Source organism: Eurosta solidaginis, chromosome 2 (assembly GCF_040869045.1).
Source record: "Eurosta solidaginis isolate ZX-2024a chromosome 2, ASM4086904v1, whole genome shotgun sequence".
In the NCBI taxonomy this organism is placed as follows: domain Eukaryota; kingdom Metazoa; phylum Arthropoda; class Insecta; order Diptera; family Tephritidae; genus Eurosta; species Eurosta solidaginis.
In genome coordinates, this window is record NC_090320.1 from 276,892,873 (window position 1) to 276,909,991 (window position 17,119).

Genomic DNA, 17,119 nt, shown 5'->3' on the forward strand with positions numbered 1-17,119 from the left:
TCAGTGAGGGCTTGCTTTCAGATGGATAAGACGCTTAAGCAGGAACTGTCTATAAGATATAAAGCTTTGGTAGAAGGGGGCCCAGATACTGTTTTAAATTATTCGCTTTAATGCTTTACTTTATTCAATCTAAAATAGGTTGAAAAAGAAAAACATGAAAAATAAGCTTTAACCACAACTAAAAGCTTGAATTGTAACTTTCGTCATGTCCAACTAAAATGAAACTTCTTTTTGTCGTCTTCGCCACATCTTTATTACAAGCGGCATATTAATTTCCTTTATCTTCCTGCAATCTTATTTGGTTTTAAGTTTTATCCTTTTCCCTTGTCTTTCTTCTTGAGTTGGAGACATCTCCCTTTAACTTTTATATTGTCTTCTCTTTTGTTTGTTGCACACCAACACTAGCCACTCAATAAAAATCATAAAATACTAGTTGATTAAAAATTTCAAGCAGCATCATTTTTATTTATAGTCTATTTAATAAAATAACGTTGATCAACATCATCACCTCAGTCAGAATTGGGAACGACCTCTTCGAGCCGTTCTAAACTAGGCTTTGTTTCAGACACGGTGATCTTCTGTTGTCCGATTTTAATAACTTGAGTAGAGTACCCCGCAGACTTTGTCCGGTCCAAGGTACAGATAAATAATTGCGACGTTCTCCTGCTCGAAATATTTCACCGTGCGATCTATCTGAGGCTTTTTTTTTTTTGCTTCTGCTAAAAAAAATTTTGTATTTTCTTACTTCTTCCTCCTCTCTCCGGAGGATCAAATGTCTTTCCTTCGTATCGTCTTATCCATTTGTCTCTCCTCTTTTCCCATTTTCCTACTCAACCTCAGTCTATTTTTCTTCATCTCGCTCCCTTCTCTTGCTTCCTCTCTTTTCTATTTTCACCACGCACTTTCTCCAATCTTATCTCAACTTCCTACTCCCTTTTTATTTCCTCTCGCTCACTCTCTCTCTCTAATATCTTGCTCTTCCCTTTCCCTCTCTCCACCACTACATTCCTACTCCTACTCTTATCTCTTACTTTCCTTTTTCTTTCTGCCTAAAGCTTTTCGTATAACTCCCTTTTCTATCTCCCTCGCCTTCTTAACTACCGCCTCTTGATAAAAATCTCACTTACATATTTGTTACCCATATTGTAAAAACGCAAAAGAACCCAGGTTCACAGTTTCGTCTATATCTAAAGAATAGGTTTACCGTCTATGGTCTTAAGTTATAAAGTTATCGACTTATTTTGCTTTAGTTTTTATGTATAAGATTAATCTTTTCGAAAGGCTGCCTAATAATAAATTTCAAACAAAATGCTCGAACCTTAGTCTAATTGCCAAAAACAGAAGGCCATAGCTATTAAGCTTGTCTAAGGGGAACCACTATACTAAAGTTATAGAAAATTGCTCCAAAATTAGGAGTGTTTGGAATAGGCCGCTCTCAGATCTAACATTGGAAAACATTGTTTCCCAAATAATCAACAAGTAAAGGCGCACCATATTTCAAGCAAATCGCACGGAATACTATTTTTTTTTTTTTTTTTTGTTTGTTTGAATGGAATGGCCCTGGTCCTCTTTCTGGAAAGATAAGAAAGAGAATAGACCAAATTGTAATTCTAAAGCATAAGTACTCCAAACAACTTAAGAATTCACACAAAATTTCAACAAAATCAGTCCAGTCACAAATACTCGCAGAGAAGAACTATACATATTAAGATAGCTCTGCTATTGGTCCACTTCTCGAATTGAAAAGTTTCTTAAATATTTTCTTTCTCAAAGAGGTACCCCTGTACCGAATTTTAAGAAAATTGTACCATACATTTTATTATTTTGAATAGGTCCGATCCCTGGTCCACTTTCGTAAAAAAAGAGTTTCTCAAATAATGAGCAAGTCACGGAAGAGGTATACCGAGGGCTAGGTCGACCCCTGGTCTAATTCCCGACATTTGTTGTGAAAAGAAACTATGCCTTTTACCTTTCTGAGTGCAAATTATAGAAATATGTATATTTTCGCGTTATTCGGTGGTGTGGTATTTAGCCTTTCAGATTTACATACAAACATATATATAGCGAGATAATGGCAAAATTATATAACCCGCACAACTTAATAGCTCTAGAAAAATATTTTATAAGCTCACTTCCCAAATACTCACTAATAACTGCAAAAATTTTACACAAACGAGCCAGGTACTTCATTTCACAACTCATATTTTGAATATTGACAATAGACAAATGTTTCACACTTTGTCATGATAGTTAATTTTATGCTTTTAATAATGCTAATTTTACCCACATAATAAACAAAATGAAGAGTTCTAATTAATAACAAAATAGGCACGTAATAAATGCTCTTATCAAAACTCGTATGAGAATTCTAGGTCATTGAGAAAAATTGTGTGCCATAATACAACAATGAATTATTACTTATTTACTTACTTATCTACCTAAGAGACTTGCCGGTATATGTATATGTATGCATATAACATATTTATGTACTTATAATGTCTTGAAATTCTAAAATTAATAAGTTCACATTTGCACAAGTGCTCAACAGTTTTTCGGTATGTTAGGTAAGATGTACCCGAGGCGTAGCGTCATGAGGGACGCGTACAAGTTACGCCATTTAGCTACGATTCCTCTACATATCAAGATCGGCATAAGCGTCGCTATGAAAAAGAAAACATTTGGTAAAACAAAATTATTAACGAATTTATTACGGAATGACGGAATACCCACCGAGCGGAGGCGAAGGGTCTGGTAAAGATCATGCATCAACTCCTAGTTACGAAAAATATGGTGGAATGAGCGCATGCCTTCAGATTGGAACTTAAGTGTACTCAGCCCCATCCAAAAGAAAAGCGATCTCACAAACCGCGATAGTTAACGCGGAATTAGCCTGTTAAATAGCGCGTATAAGGTTCTATCTCGCGTATTGTGCGCAAAGCTGAAGCTTATAGTCAACAAATCTACTATCGACCAGTTCTACACAATGCGCCAGAACCTGGAGAAGATAAGAGAATTGACAGTCAACCTCCTTTCGTCGACTTCAAATTAGCATTTGACAGCGCGAAAAGTAGCTTTATGTTGCAGTCTGAGTTTATGTTCCCTGCAAAGGTAATACGGCTCTCCCGAATGACATTGAGTAACACCATCAGCTCTGTAAGGATTGGGAAGCCAATCTCCGAGCCATTCGAAAACAAACGAGACTTCAGACGAGGCAACTTCCATTCGTGGGAAGTACCTATCCGAGCCATTCGAAACCAAATGAGGCTTCAGGCAAAGCGGCTCACTTTGGCGCAATTTCTTTAACATAATGCTTGGAGAAGTTAGTTCTAGATAACAGCGGAACTAAACCATAACGGTACAATCTATTATAGGAGCGTATACTTGACATTATTGGCCTGAAAAAATGCACTGTGAGCTCTGCCTTCTCGGAATTAGATGAAGAACAAAACAGTGGGTCTTGCGTTAAAAGAGGACAAGACGATGTACTTGCTGTCATCCAAGAAAGCATTGGCGCACTGGCGCCTTAGAAGCCACATTACTGTTGACGGATGTGAATTCGAGATTGTGAAGGATTTCGTCTACTTGGGAAACAGCAAAAATAATGTCAGCTTAGATAATAACTCTTGCCAACAAGTATTACTTTGAAATAAGTAGGCAATTGACGAACAAAACATCACTTTCTACAAGTGGCTCATCATACCTACCTTGATGTATGACTTGGAATCATGGACGACGCCGAAAGAAGATGAGATGGCTCGTGGAGTGTTCGACAGAAAAGTTCTCCGGAATATTTATAATCCTGTCCGTGATGCCGACGGCGAGCATCTAAAGTATAATGATAAGCTATATGGGCTTAACGCATATCTGACAAGAGTGCAGCAGACAAAATCCAAAGGCTTTGCTGGCTAGGTCATGTTATGCGAATGGACGAAGATGCTCCGGCCAAGAAATTATTTCAGTCGACACCGCAGTTTGGAAGCAAAGGAAAGGGGGACCTCCACTGAATTGGGAGAGGCAGGTGGAAGAAGACATGACCTCCCTTGGTGCCCCAATTGGCGGCAGTTATAGCGAATCAAGTATAGCTGGCGTGACTTTCTACGAAACGGCAAAAATCGCTTAGGCAGTTAAGCGCCAATTAATGATGATGATACTATTCATCATCGAAATATAAAGGAAATAAATAGGAAAAGTTGTGTGCATCCTCGTACATTTAAGAATTATGTAAATCTACTTAACACCACCGCGGATTATTAAGAAAAAACGGATTTCTATTTGGAACACTTTACAGCCATTTAGTCACTTCAAACAATATCCAACCCAGAGGGGTAATTCTATAGAGAATAATCAACAACGGACAGCAATAGAAATTGTCAAACTGGAGGTAGGTAATTCACTACATTACCTATTTGAAAATTAGCACAAAACGCGGTGTTTTCGTTTAAATTCCACAAAAAATAATTGAAAACGTTAAAAAATAGTTAAATTGTTGTTATTAGATCAAAATAAGATTTTTATACTCAGCGTGCTTTGCACACAGAGTATATTAACTTTGATTGGATAACGGTTGGTTGTACAGGTATAAGGGAATCGAGATAGATATAGACTTCCATATATCAAAATCATCAGTGTCGAAAAAAAATTTGATTGAGCCATGTCCGTCCACCGTCTGTCCGTCCGTCGGTCCGTCCGTCTATCCGTTAACACTAGAACTTGAGTAAATATTAAGATATCTTCACACGAGCTTATCTGGACCCAGAGCAGATGGGTATTGAAAATGAGCGAAATCGGATGATAACCACGCCCACTTTTTATGTATATACCATTTTGGAAAACACAAAAACCTGATTATTTAGTAAATAATATACCTAGAATGTTGAAATTTGACGTGTGGACTGATATTAACAATCTTGATAAAAATAAAAAATTTAAATGGGCGTGGCACCACCCACTTGTGAAAAAATCAATTTTACAAATATTATTAATCATAAATCAAAAATCGTTAAACCTGTCATAACAAAATTCGGCAGAGAGGTTGTCTTTACTATAAGGAATGTTTTGAAGAAAAATTAACGAAATCGGTTAAGGACAACTCCCACTTTTATATAAACGATTTTTACAAAGGTCGTGGACGAATAAAATAAACTACATCTTTGCAAAAAATAGCTTTATATCAATGGTATTTCTTTTCCCAAGTGGATTTATAGCAACAAATAGGAAAAACTTAAATTTTTTTAAAATGGGTGTGACACCATCCCTTTTATGACTAAGCCATTCTCCATGTTTCGGGAGCCATAGCTCGAAGAAAAATTAACATATCGTAATGCAATTGTGTACACATATTTTCCTTACAGCAGAAAATATTTCTAGTAAAAATGGACGGGATCGGTTAAAGATCACGGCAACTTAGATATAAAACAAGTTTAAAAGGCCCGTAGACTAGAATAATAAGCTATAACTTAGCAAAAAATAGATTTGAATCTATGATATTTCACTTATCAAGTTTTATTGTAAAAGGAAGTGGGGAGACATTTTTTTTAAACGGCCGGTGCCACGTGCTATGTAGAAAAGTAATTTAGCTGAAATAAAATGTACAATTCTAGCTCACGCTGAGTATATAATGTTCGGTTACACCCGAACTTAAACACCATTACTTGTTCTATAGTAGGGATTGACGAATTTCATGCCACATTTCTCCAATGGTGAATTACCTACCCGCGATTTGATGGTTTACTTTTCCCACTATTCTTTCTGTTGGCGGTTCTCTATTTTTATATGTGCTCTGGTCCAACCAAGCTTTTTCTGTCTTTTACATACTTTTTATCATTTCGAAAATGTACAGAAATTTGCATACAGAAGAAAGAACGCCTAGGTATTTGCATTCTGTACGCTTAGCTACATGAAGCTTTCTTGCTTTGCAGCTTGCATGCAGTCGACGCGTCACGTGCAGCTCTCCATTCAAAAACATGTGTTCGACATCAAAGCGTACAAATTTCGTATACGCACATATGAAGCTACGCCTCGTGTGCATCGTACCTTACTTGCAGGGTTTTTTTTTTTTTTTGAAATTCACCAAATTATGGGTAACCCAAGTATGTACATAAGTATTTACAAATTAAGACTGGGTTTTCAGCGTTTTCAATTTTCACGAGATACCATATTACTGAATTTTAATATCAGCTACCGACCAGTTAGTGTACGGTAGCGGTTCGACTACATGGTTTCGGCTTACACCGACTAGAACTTGGAATAAGCATTTTAAAGATCGCGCTTAGTCTGTTTAGCTTTGTTTCCGATAAGCTGCTTAAGATAGCTGTTGTCAAAAGCAAAATGCATCAGCTTTATGTCTGTATTCAAGGACTCATTTTCCGCTGCGTGTTGATCCATTTATATAAAAAAAGTTTTGAAATTGTGTTATCTTCTTTTTATTTTCCTCGTTTTGTGTCGTTGGCTATGCGCTCTGAAGTGTGTGTGAAGTTTCAAGTTTATAGCTGTAAGCAGGGCTACCATCTCTCCGATTTTGATCTCAAGTCAGAGGCATGATCGTCAAAATCTTAAAACTTGCACCTCCTTTCAAGTTTAACGTTGGCTGTTTGACTAAAATTGTGCTGATGTATGAGATATTAAATGGGAAGTTATATTTTTCTCTAATTAAGAAATTTTTACGGATTACAATTGAAGTTTGAAAAATCATTTAGTCTTCTATACCAATCAAATTGGGACTTTTCTATTTCTCTAAATTTTGTAAATTTATTTCTGTTGTTTATTGGGGAATCGAAACACCATATACCCATATAATGGTAAGTCTCCTAAAGACCCGAACACATTCGACTTTTGCGTCGTTTTAGCGCTGCCATTAATTTCGATTTTTTGAATTGAATAAAGAAACTATTTATGTATATTAAAGAAATTAATTTAAAATTATATAAATTTGAGAAAAATTTAAAAGCTGCAGAGAAAGTAACTGACAACGCCAGCAAAATATAAGTTTTTTAATTTCTTTTGCGTAACTTTGGCATTGCCTTTAAGTTGCCTGTGAATTGAGAACATAGTCATGGGGACGTTCTTGTTCAAAGTTAGCTGGTGACGCAATATAAGCGTCAAAACGACGCAAAACTCGAATGTGTTTGGGCCATTAATATATTTATATATTCCGTACAATTTTCTTAATTGTTGCATTCCAATGAAGTGTGATCTAGATAGGAATAGTAATTTAGCATGCAAATGCAACAACAATGTGATCCATATGGAGCCTATCGAGCTAGCTCGCCTTAACAAAACTTATTGCGTAACAGAATTCACTCACATTGGTGTCTGTAATACGTTTAAAATATAAAACCTTAAAGCTTTCCAGTTAAATAAAATATAATGGAAATATTCCAAAAAAAGATTTTCCACACCCTAATATACACCTAAGAAAAAAACTGAGCAAAATAAATATTTACACCAATAGTTTCAATTTAACTTTATTCAAAAGTAATCTGACATCTTCAAAAGATGTAACTACTTAATATGTTTCTTATTTAGTCGAAGATATTTGCAGTTTCGTTTTTTAGTATTTCAAGCAAGGTACCGAAATCGAAATTCGACCCAACTTCCGGTGTTTGTTTTTCTGTAATGTCGCCAAGCGCAAAAGGTGACGAGCTGGAGTTCTCAAGAAATAAACACCGCTGAGTCTAAATACGAATATATTTAAATGCAGCTAATTTCAAATTGACGATTTAGATTTGCACATACCTTTAATCAACAAAATATCCCATTAAAGCGTCATTCGATTCGCACATACCAAAAGCAAAAGAAAAAAATTCTCACATGACTTGCCCAAAATTCATTTTTTTGAACAATTGTTTCGGCATAGAAACGTGGAGCACGATTATGATTACAGCTGCCAGTACCTGAAGGAAAAGGAGAAGAAAAAGAATATTGATAATCGGCAGCTGGCTATAATTTTACAAAACTTTCCAACAGATTTCTTTAAAAGATTGCACATCTCTCGTGTTATGATGGTCTTTAAACAAAACAAAAAGGAAAATAAAAGAAATTGTAAGCTTGAAAGAAAGTGTCGACACAAGTAAATAAGAGAGTTTTTATTAGTTTTTGGCCTTTTTTGCAGGTCTCTTCAAAACTGAAAATGTGATTGTGTTCGTATGAGTAATATGATTGTAGTGGTAGCGCTTTATTCGTTGTTCAACGAGCAACTAAGCCAGACGAATGCACGCATTCTGTGCTAACATTCAATATACATATATTTTATAAATATGTTATGAAAAAATTATTTGGTTACATGAGAGAGCCAAAAATTTAAAAAATGTTTGCATTTGCTGATGGCACTTCAGGCCTCGCCTAATGTCCGTAAGATAAACAAATAAATAAATGTAAGGCGAGATAAACTCCGAAGAGATTTTAGGCCGAGCTTCTCTTCCAATTTGCGTCGTGCTCCTTTTCAATTTTTCCTACAATTTGGCGAGACGGGACCTACTTGTCTTATGCCGACTCCGAGCGGCATCTGCAACACAGATGCGTTTTCACTGAGAGGTTTTCATGGCAGAAATACACTCGGAATGCTTGCCAAACACTGCCGAGCGCCGACCCCGATTAGAAAATTTTTTTCTAATTCAAAAACCTTAATTGTAAAATTTTGATGTTACTTTGCCGGGGCGTGAACCCAGGATCTTCGGCGTGGTAGGGGGGGGGGAGGCACGCTACCATCGCACCACGGTGGCCGCATACTGTAAGCTTACTATTGAAGGCACTCGTTTCCCATAAATCACCACCACTCCCTTTTCTCCAGCTTCGCCAATGGTACGCGCCCCATCGCCTCACTGTCGCTGTTGGTCGCATCGCTATTCAACTAGCGTCGTCTGCTGTCATATTTACCGTTCAATTTTCCCCGGTATCTTGCTATCCACTCTCTTGGAATTGAAAGCTACCACCAAAATCGTTTTACATAAATACTTTTCATTCAGTTGGGGCTTATGGGACTTCTACTTCAGCCTCATAAGTCTAATGATATAGGAAGTATTTAAAAGAACTTGGAGAATCTAATCGGAAACCTGATGCAGTCCTACCAGTGAGAATAAGAAGATAAAAGTGACTTTTGTTTGATGAGTGGATGAAAAGGTGCGAAATATGGATATTAACTTACAACCAGCCAACACTAATCAAAAGAAAAAATGCCGTAACTTTTTTTTTAAATAAAACACTCCGAATAAATAGCATTTAATCTAGCGGTAAGGGGCATAATGGCCCTTATTTTCCTATCCGAAAGAAATTTGGCATACACATTTTTTTCATAGCTAGTTACAACTGTTAAAATGCATCTTTATCAGCTCAAGTTCGTTAGTGATAGCTTCTGTATCTTTCTTGCACAGCTTTACAACATTAATAACCACACAAAGAAAACAACAACAGAATTTCACGTGCACAGCTGGATATGTAATGTTCGCTTCACCTGAGCTTAGACTTTTTTACTTGTTTATTTTACAAATAGTAAATAATAACAGATCGATGTTTTCCGCGTTGGTGGTTAACTCGACGTCAGATGCCCAGACCTATCACGAAGTGTCTGATCCATTAGAGAGCTGATTGTTGTTAATCATCTGCCGCTTATTATGACTGAAACGTCATTTGATATGTAGTTTGACTGGACCTCCGTCGAACCGCTTAAGCACTTGGTTGATAACCAGATTTACAGGTTTTGGCGCCTAGACCCCATTGCGACGTGATCACTTTACAGCTTAACTTCGACCCGATCCATTTTGTAAAGGCGGGATGAACATTAATTGAGTTGAGACTTGCCATGTTTACTCGTTTCGAGATATAGTTGAAAGCTCCATAGAAACACCTAGAGCATATTCCTGGCATTCCAGGGCTTTCTCTATATCTATGACCACCCTATGCAAAGCAGTATCGATTGGCTTGCTTTTGGCGTAAGTATGTTGTGCTGCAAAGATTAACTCCTCATTCATACTTGATTTAATGCACACATATTTTAATTTTCTAGGGTTCTGAACAAACTAGATGCCCAACTAATGGTCCTGCATTTCTTTCATATGCAGATTACTGATTTTTTCCGCTTTCAGTATGAAGACTACTCGAAGAATATCCATCTGGACACAGCAATTTGAACTTGGCAAAAGATTTCATTACCTATTCAATTTTTATATTTGTCATCAATCATGGTACCTCTCGCTCCGTATTATGAGTGTGGCCGTTGTTACATCATCTCCTGGCTGGCGAAAATCCTTGGGCTGAACCCTCCTACAGGGTGTCGGCTGGTAATAGTCACTACAGTAAGCTAGGGGAGTGTTAGCTAACTTCAGGAATCAGTGCCATTAGCGCCTTAGCCCCTTAATAGCTTTGGCATATGATAGTGGCTCTTGAACGTGGCCTCAAGGTGGGGGCCAGACCGGTGGTGTTATGCGTTGCCGTGCCGATGGGCAGCCTGGCTGGGGGCCCCCTCAGATAGCCCAGTTGCTAACGGAGCCGTATGGGAACCAGGCCACACCCAGTTGTAATTTGGCAGACGACCCCGTTCTCCGCAAATGGTGGGAATCAGTGATGGAGTTTAAAAACAAAAATAAAAATAATTGTAACGACGCCGGAATTCGTAAAAAGCCGGAAAGGGTAACATCCAACCATCTGGGAGCTCGTGCGATGCAGGGCCCCTCTACCTGCCGCGGCGCAGGTATTTCGGGTGGTGCGAAAAGGCTTCAGGCGGCGCCGGAGTCTTTCACATCGCCCATCACTTCCTCTAGGGGAGCTTTGGGGTGGCGATTGGACCCGCTGCCTCTGCTAGTAACCTTATCGGAAGGCAGTTTGCTACCGGGGGGAGCTGCTAGCGCGGGGGAGCATCCCGCCCGCCTGCCTCCGACGACGCCAACGGCGTACACGCAAAAGAAGGATAGGCCACCTCCCTCACAGATGCGCAGTAGGCATAGGCACGTCCCTAATTTGCTCTCTATGGCGTTGCCTGGGGATGTTGAGGAGTTAGGCGTGGAAATCGAGTGGGCGAAATCTTTAGTGCCCGATTTGAAGAAGTCTGTTCCGGTGAAGGAAGAGGCCTCCAGTAAGCGCAGCGGTTCGATGGAGGTTGCGCAGAATGCTCCCAAGAGGCTTTGGGGTCAGAGTTCCTCATTTGCAGAGGTTGCTAAAAGTAGCATCCTTGTGGGGGTCTGGGAATCTAATCCTGAGAAGGAGCAGGACTTCAACGATAAACGGGACTGGCTAAGGACCGAAATGGCCAGTTTTTCAGTTGCGTTGGTAAGGGAGATCCCTGGACCTCCATCTGCTTGCAAAGAGGTGGATTGGTACCAGGGGCAAGTTAAGTTGGTGGCCTGCGATGGCCAGAGGTCAGCCGATTTATACAAAAAGATGGTGGCTAGGTTGGCTGAGTTCTACCCTGGGGCGATGCTCAGGGCTGTAGACTTTAAGGACATCCCATAAAGGCAGAGAACTAGGGTTTGGATTCCATCCACGCCGGATCATCCAGAGGGAGTCCTTGAGTTCATAAGGGCCTTCAACCCAGAGCTACCTTGCTCTGGTTGGAGAGTCCTGAAGCTGGAGCATAGCACAAGAGCGACGCGTCAGGCGATAATCCTGCTCAACAAGGAGTCACTCCCTTTTTTTGAGCGCGCGAATGGCGCTATTAAATTCGGTTTTGACACCGTGAAGATTAAGGTGTACTCCAACGATTTGAAAGCGGCCAATGATCCGGAGCTGGAGATAGAACCTGAAAAAGCATAGAGCGAGGAGGAAGAGGACGCAGAACCTAACAGGGTCAGTCCGACCGATGACACGCTGGGTGGGGATGCGTCTGCGCTCTCCTCGCAAACGCTGGTCAGACTCATTGCTTACACTGCAGAGGAGCCAACTTCTGATGAAGAAGACTCTTCGACAGTGGTGGAGGTGGTCGGTGCTCGGCTTAGTGCGAGTCCTACAAATAAATATCCACCATTGTAAAGCAGCATCTGCTCTTTAGCTCAGCGGTCTAATGTTAAAAGTGGGGATAAAAACAGTCCGCAACAACAGCGCCCCTTGCTGTGATAGGGTCATCATTATTCCCCGAAGGGGTCCCGTATGGGGAAAGCTCCGTTCCGAAAAGACCCCCTGGCTGCAATTCATCCAATAGGGACCGTGCCTATCACCCTGGATTAGGACGTTGGAGAGATGTCAATTTTACCTTGTTTAATCTTATAAAAAGCGATAAGTACATATTTCAATGCGTTTTAGGAGAAGAGTATTCAGTTTTTGTCCAACTTATAATTGTTGAAATAGAAACAAATTTATGAGTGTGGTTGACGTCAGTAAAGAAAGCAACAACTTAATTTGTCATACATTCAATGAATACAATCAAAGCTTTTTATTAAATCGCTATCATCAACATTTCTTTGTACATAATACAATAAAAATATCGCCACTTCGACTGCTGAGTGGAATTTCAACCCAATCTCAGCCACCATTTCGAAAACGCGTAACCTCTGTATAATTTTAAAATGATTTGACGTGAGCTGGGACATTTATACAAAAAATTCTGTAATGGGGTTTTCAGTCGAAAGAGGGCGATCTTCCACTCAGCAGTCATATATGTAATACTCCGATATTTCTACAATAATATGTGCGCAATGAGTTTTTATTTCACGAAGTATTTTGATTGTAGCAGTTTAAGTTTTACAATGAAAAAATATTATTTAGATACATTTCCTCATGGAAAAGAAATTCGAAAATATTTTAATAGAAATACTTCAGCACTCTGATGTTTGCGAGTGTACCCTCTCTTTACTATTAATTTAGAAGTATTATATACTTTTATGATAGTAATTGATTTGTAACAACTCTTCTTTTCAAGGTTAGTATTTCTTCTATAAATAAAAAAGCAGGACTTTCCTTAGATATATATATATAAACGGTGACGAAGAACCGGAACGAGTTGTTGCCACAGCACAAAGAGTTCCATCCACAACGCCCGGTGCTCCAGTATCTACTTCACTTGTTAAAAGATATCCACCAATCATTGTTACTCCTTCATTATAATAATAAATAGGACACTCGCTCTTTTCTGGTAGTCTTTCGAGAGTAGAACAAATTTCATTACTATGTTGTGAATACCATCCACTAACTTGCATTGGCATGCCCTTTCGTAATTTTGTGCTACAAAGTTGCATTGTTCCTACTGAAGCATCCTCAAATGGGGATGACACTTCAATTAAACCTATATATATACCTTTCCGTTCCGCGTCATATTTCCAAATAGAAGCTTTCCTTCGTTCAACTTGCCCTTGCACCATTTGAGATATACTGGTTGCACCAGCTTTAACTGCGATCCTCTTATTCCCATTATTCCTCAGGCATTCTAAAGATGTAACCACGAGATCAAAAGTGATCATTGATCCAATGCAAGCATATTCTTGGTCTATGTATATTGCCACCACAAATGATGTATCCACTGTATTCAGAGAACTGCTAGAACTGCTACCACCACCGCGAAATTCCGCATTCGTGTAGGAAAGCTTAACGCGACCAACATGAGCGCGAAATTATTACGTAAATACATTTTAGATTATGACTTTTACAGACGCTTTTTAAATACTAAATAAATCAAGTTGAGTTTTGTGGGCGCTATTTATACATTAGGGGACTGTGTGAATAAAAAACAAGTAGAAATTTCTAGATATCAGGAAATGGGCACAAAGAAAATATTTGGTTGTTTTGAAAAGCAAATTTCCGTATGAATTGTTTATATATTTGTACAGCTTAATTGTGTTAGTGAATTGAGAACGGCTATGTGATATAATGTTTGTATTTTTAATGAATAAACACAGAAAAGTTCAAGAGGTACACTAATTAATTTTATCTGTTTCCAAACTGCTAATTTGTCTATTTTATACCGCCACAATACCAGAGTTGGAAGAAGTGCCCCGAGTTTTGGGCAGCAACATTGCTCCAAGTTTTGAGCAGCAACATTGCTCGAAGTTAAGTGGGCTGACATAATCAAGATCCTGTGTCAAGTGTTAATAAGACGTTAATTGGTTGGGACTCAAACGTCTGTTCATCCTTCCCATATTCGTAAAATTTTGTGACTTCTATAGCAATTTCACATAGAAGGCTAATAAATCAATTGGCCAAGTTTTCTACATTACTGGACTGTGTGAATAAAAAACAAATAGAAACTTCTAGATATCAGAAAATAGGCAAAATGTTTATGTTGAGCCAATTTCAAAAAATTAAATGAAGAACTTTCTAAATTAACTTGGCCTCAACATAATGCGGACATGGATCAGATCGTTTTTATACTCAGCGTGCTTTGCACAAAGTATATTAACTTAGTTGGATAACGGTTGGTTGTACAGGTATAAAGGAATCGAGATAGATATATCAAACTCATCAGTGTGGAACAAAAAATTTATTGAGCCATGTCCGTCCGCCCGTATGTCTGTTAACACAATAACTTGATTAAGTATTGATAAGTAAATATGAAATAAATATGAAATATAAAATTTGGTACACGAGCTTATCTGAACCCCGAATAGCTTGGTATTGAAAATGAGCGAAATCGGATGATAACCACGCCCAATTTTTATATATATAACATTTTGAAAAACACAAATACCTGATTATTTGGTAAATAATACACGTAGAATGTTGAAATTTGATGTGTGGACTGATATTGAGACTCCTGATTAAAATTTGAAAAATTTTTTTAAAATGGGCGTGGCACCGCTCACTTGTGAGAAGATCAATTTTACAAATAATATTAATCAAAAATCGTTAAACCTATTCTAACAAAATTCAGCAGAGGTTGCCTTTACTATAAGGAATGCTTTGAAGAAAAATTTACGAAATCGGTTAAAAGGGTCGTGGACGAATAAAATAAGCTATATCTTTGCAAAAAAGAGCTTTATATCAATGGTATTTCATTACCCTTTATGACTAAGCAGTTATCTGTGTTTCAGGAGCCATAGATCGAAGAAAGATTAACACATCGTAATAAAATTGGGTACACAGATTTTTCCTAAAGCAGAAAATGTTTCTAGAAACAATGGACGAGATCGCTTAATCACCACGCCCACTTTTATATAAACTCTCTAACTCTATGAGGAAAACGGGGACGCCAGATCCTCAGCTTCAAAAGAAACAGGTTTCGCCAGGGGTAGGTGAGGTTGAAGCTAAAAATAGTGCTCGCATGCCCTTAAAAGGGCTGCGCGATACAACTCCTTGAATCAATTGGGTATTTTAGTAGCCTCTTACGACTGCCACACCTGCAATGGGTATATTCCAATCCCCCTTACCCGCTGGGGTTGGTTCGTGCTGCTTATAAGCACAAATGTTATTTTAAACCTTCATTTAGAACATATGGTCTTCTATCAATGGTGCGTCACAGTCATTGATATGAAATTGCTGCGAGTGAAAGGTCACAAGTCACGTTATTCTTTAAAAATCGCAGTATCTGGCTTAATGGCTTAACTGGCGCTGTGGCTTAACTCTATCTATTTTAGGGAAAAAGTTATACCTTTATCATAAAAAACACTTACTTTCTTCATTCTCACAACCAGGTCGCACTCGTTCAATATTTGGATAGAAATCGATATGACCCATGGGACTCAGCATACCGCGAGCGAAAGTGTCTATGTGTATAACATCAACAAACTCGGCATCATCTTTACTCAATTTGTGATCACTTTCGCCTGTAATGAATAGAGGCTTCGCGGCATCCAAACCTGAAACCTGTCGCAGCTTTGTGTATAGCAGGGTTCACGAACCAATGGACCATAATCAATTGAGATGACATAAACATCTGCGTACGCTAATAATACGGGCCTTATAAAAGAGTTTGGTGCATAATCACGATATCCTGTATAGCCGTGTATGAGTAGATATTTCCACCGGACGATGTACGGGGAAGTGTGATTTTTGTAAGTTAAGTGGTTCGAGTAGTATGGGTTCGTTAGCTGTGGCACTGAAATGATTTTATTTGTGGTAGAATGAAGAAAATTTTTTTTTTTCGTACAATATCTCACTCACTTTGTATACAACCAAAAGGTAACATTTTCATTGGGACACTCTCCTGTTACGACAACACAACTGGGATCGACAATAGCTTCGATGGCATTAAGCATGGAGTTATCACCAAATATCTGTTCAACTTAGAAAAATCGTATTTTATGCTATTCTTGAAAATTTCATCTCATCTACATACTTTTGCAAATCAAAACCGGTAATATTCTATATTAAACTCGCATATTACCGTTTGCAATCGAATGTCATCACCGAGCACGCTAGTTTACAAAATACAAAAATTCTGATAAAATTCAGAATCAGACATGTTTATATGGGGACCAAATATGCAAAGGCTTAGCCCTGCATAGATGGGTACACGGGTACCTTTTGCATATTCAAAAGCCATTTTTAAATAATCTACAAATAGAAACGAGTTAAAATTTGTGGCATCGTCTGGGAATAAGTTTTCTACAAAAAGGAGAGAAAATTTTTTCAAATATACTTTCATAAAGATGGTTTTTTAATAAATTTGTTTTTTATTACTAAAATTTGTTTTTTATTACTAGTTCTCATGGCTGGGATACCCAGTACCACTAGTAGTTCTCACGTATGAACTGCCTTGTGGTACCCGTGTATCCAGCCATGCGAACTAATAAGAAAAATTATTCATGAACAGGACGGCTAACGACCATAATACCTGTATTTCTTTGCTAGCTATTACAATTAAAGCACTAGCTAGCTTACCGAATTGCATGGAAAGCAACAATAAAAAGTTATCGAGTTGAGTTGGCTAAGCGGTTTCAGATAAACAAAAATAACAAAATAACAGCGTGGGGGTAGGGTGACATACATACAAACAACCACACGCATTTCATGTATTTTGTTTTTGTAATTCGCTGGTTGATTGTCAAAAACATACTGCGATAGAAGCAGAAATGTCATAGCAGCTAAAAAAGTAACATTTAGCTGATAAACTTCCACCATCTGTATGGTTTTGCCATAATGAAACTGTTTAGCTAGTAGAAGTGTTTTTTTCAAGCTCGCTTGGAAAAAAAAAACAACTAATCTTAAACCTGAAAACTCATGCGTTTGTCCAAATATACTCTTTGGGTAAGAAAAACTTTAT

General features: G+C 38.2%; 1 pseudogene; it reads right to left on the minus strand.

The window, feature by feature from the left end:
* Window positions 1–7,520: 7,520 nt before the first annotated feature.
* LOC137241867 (lipoprotein lipase-like) lies at window positions 7,521–16,747 on the minus strand (annotated as a pseudogene).
* Between the last annotated feature and the right edge of the window lie 372 nt (window positions 16,748–17,119).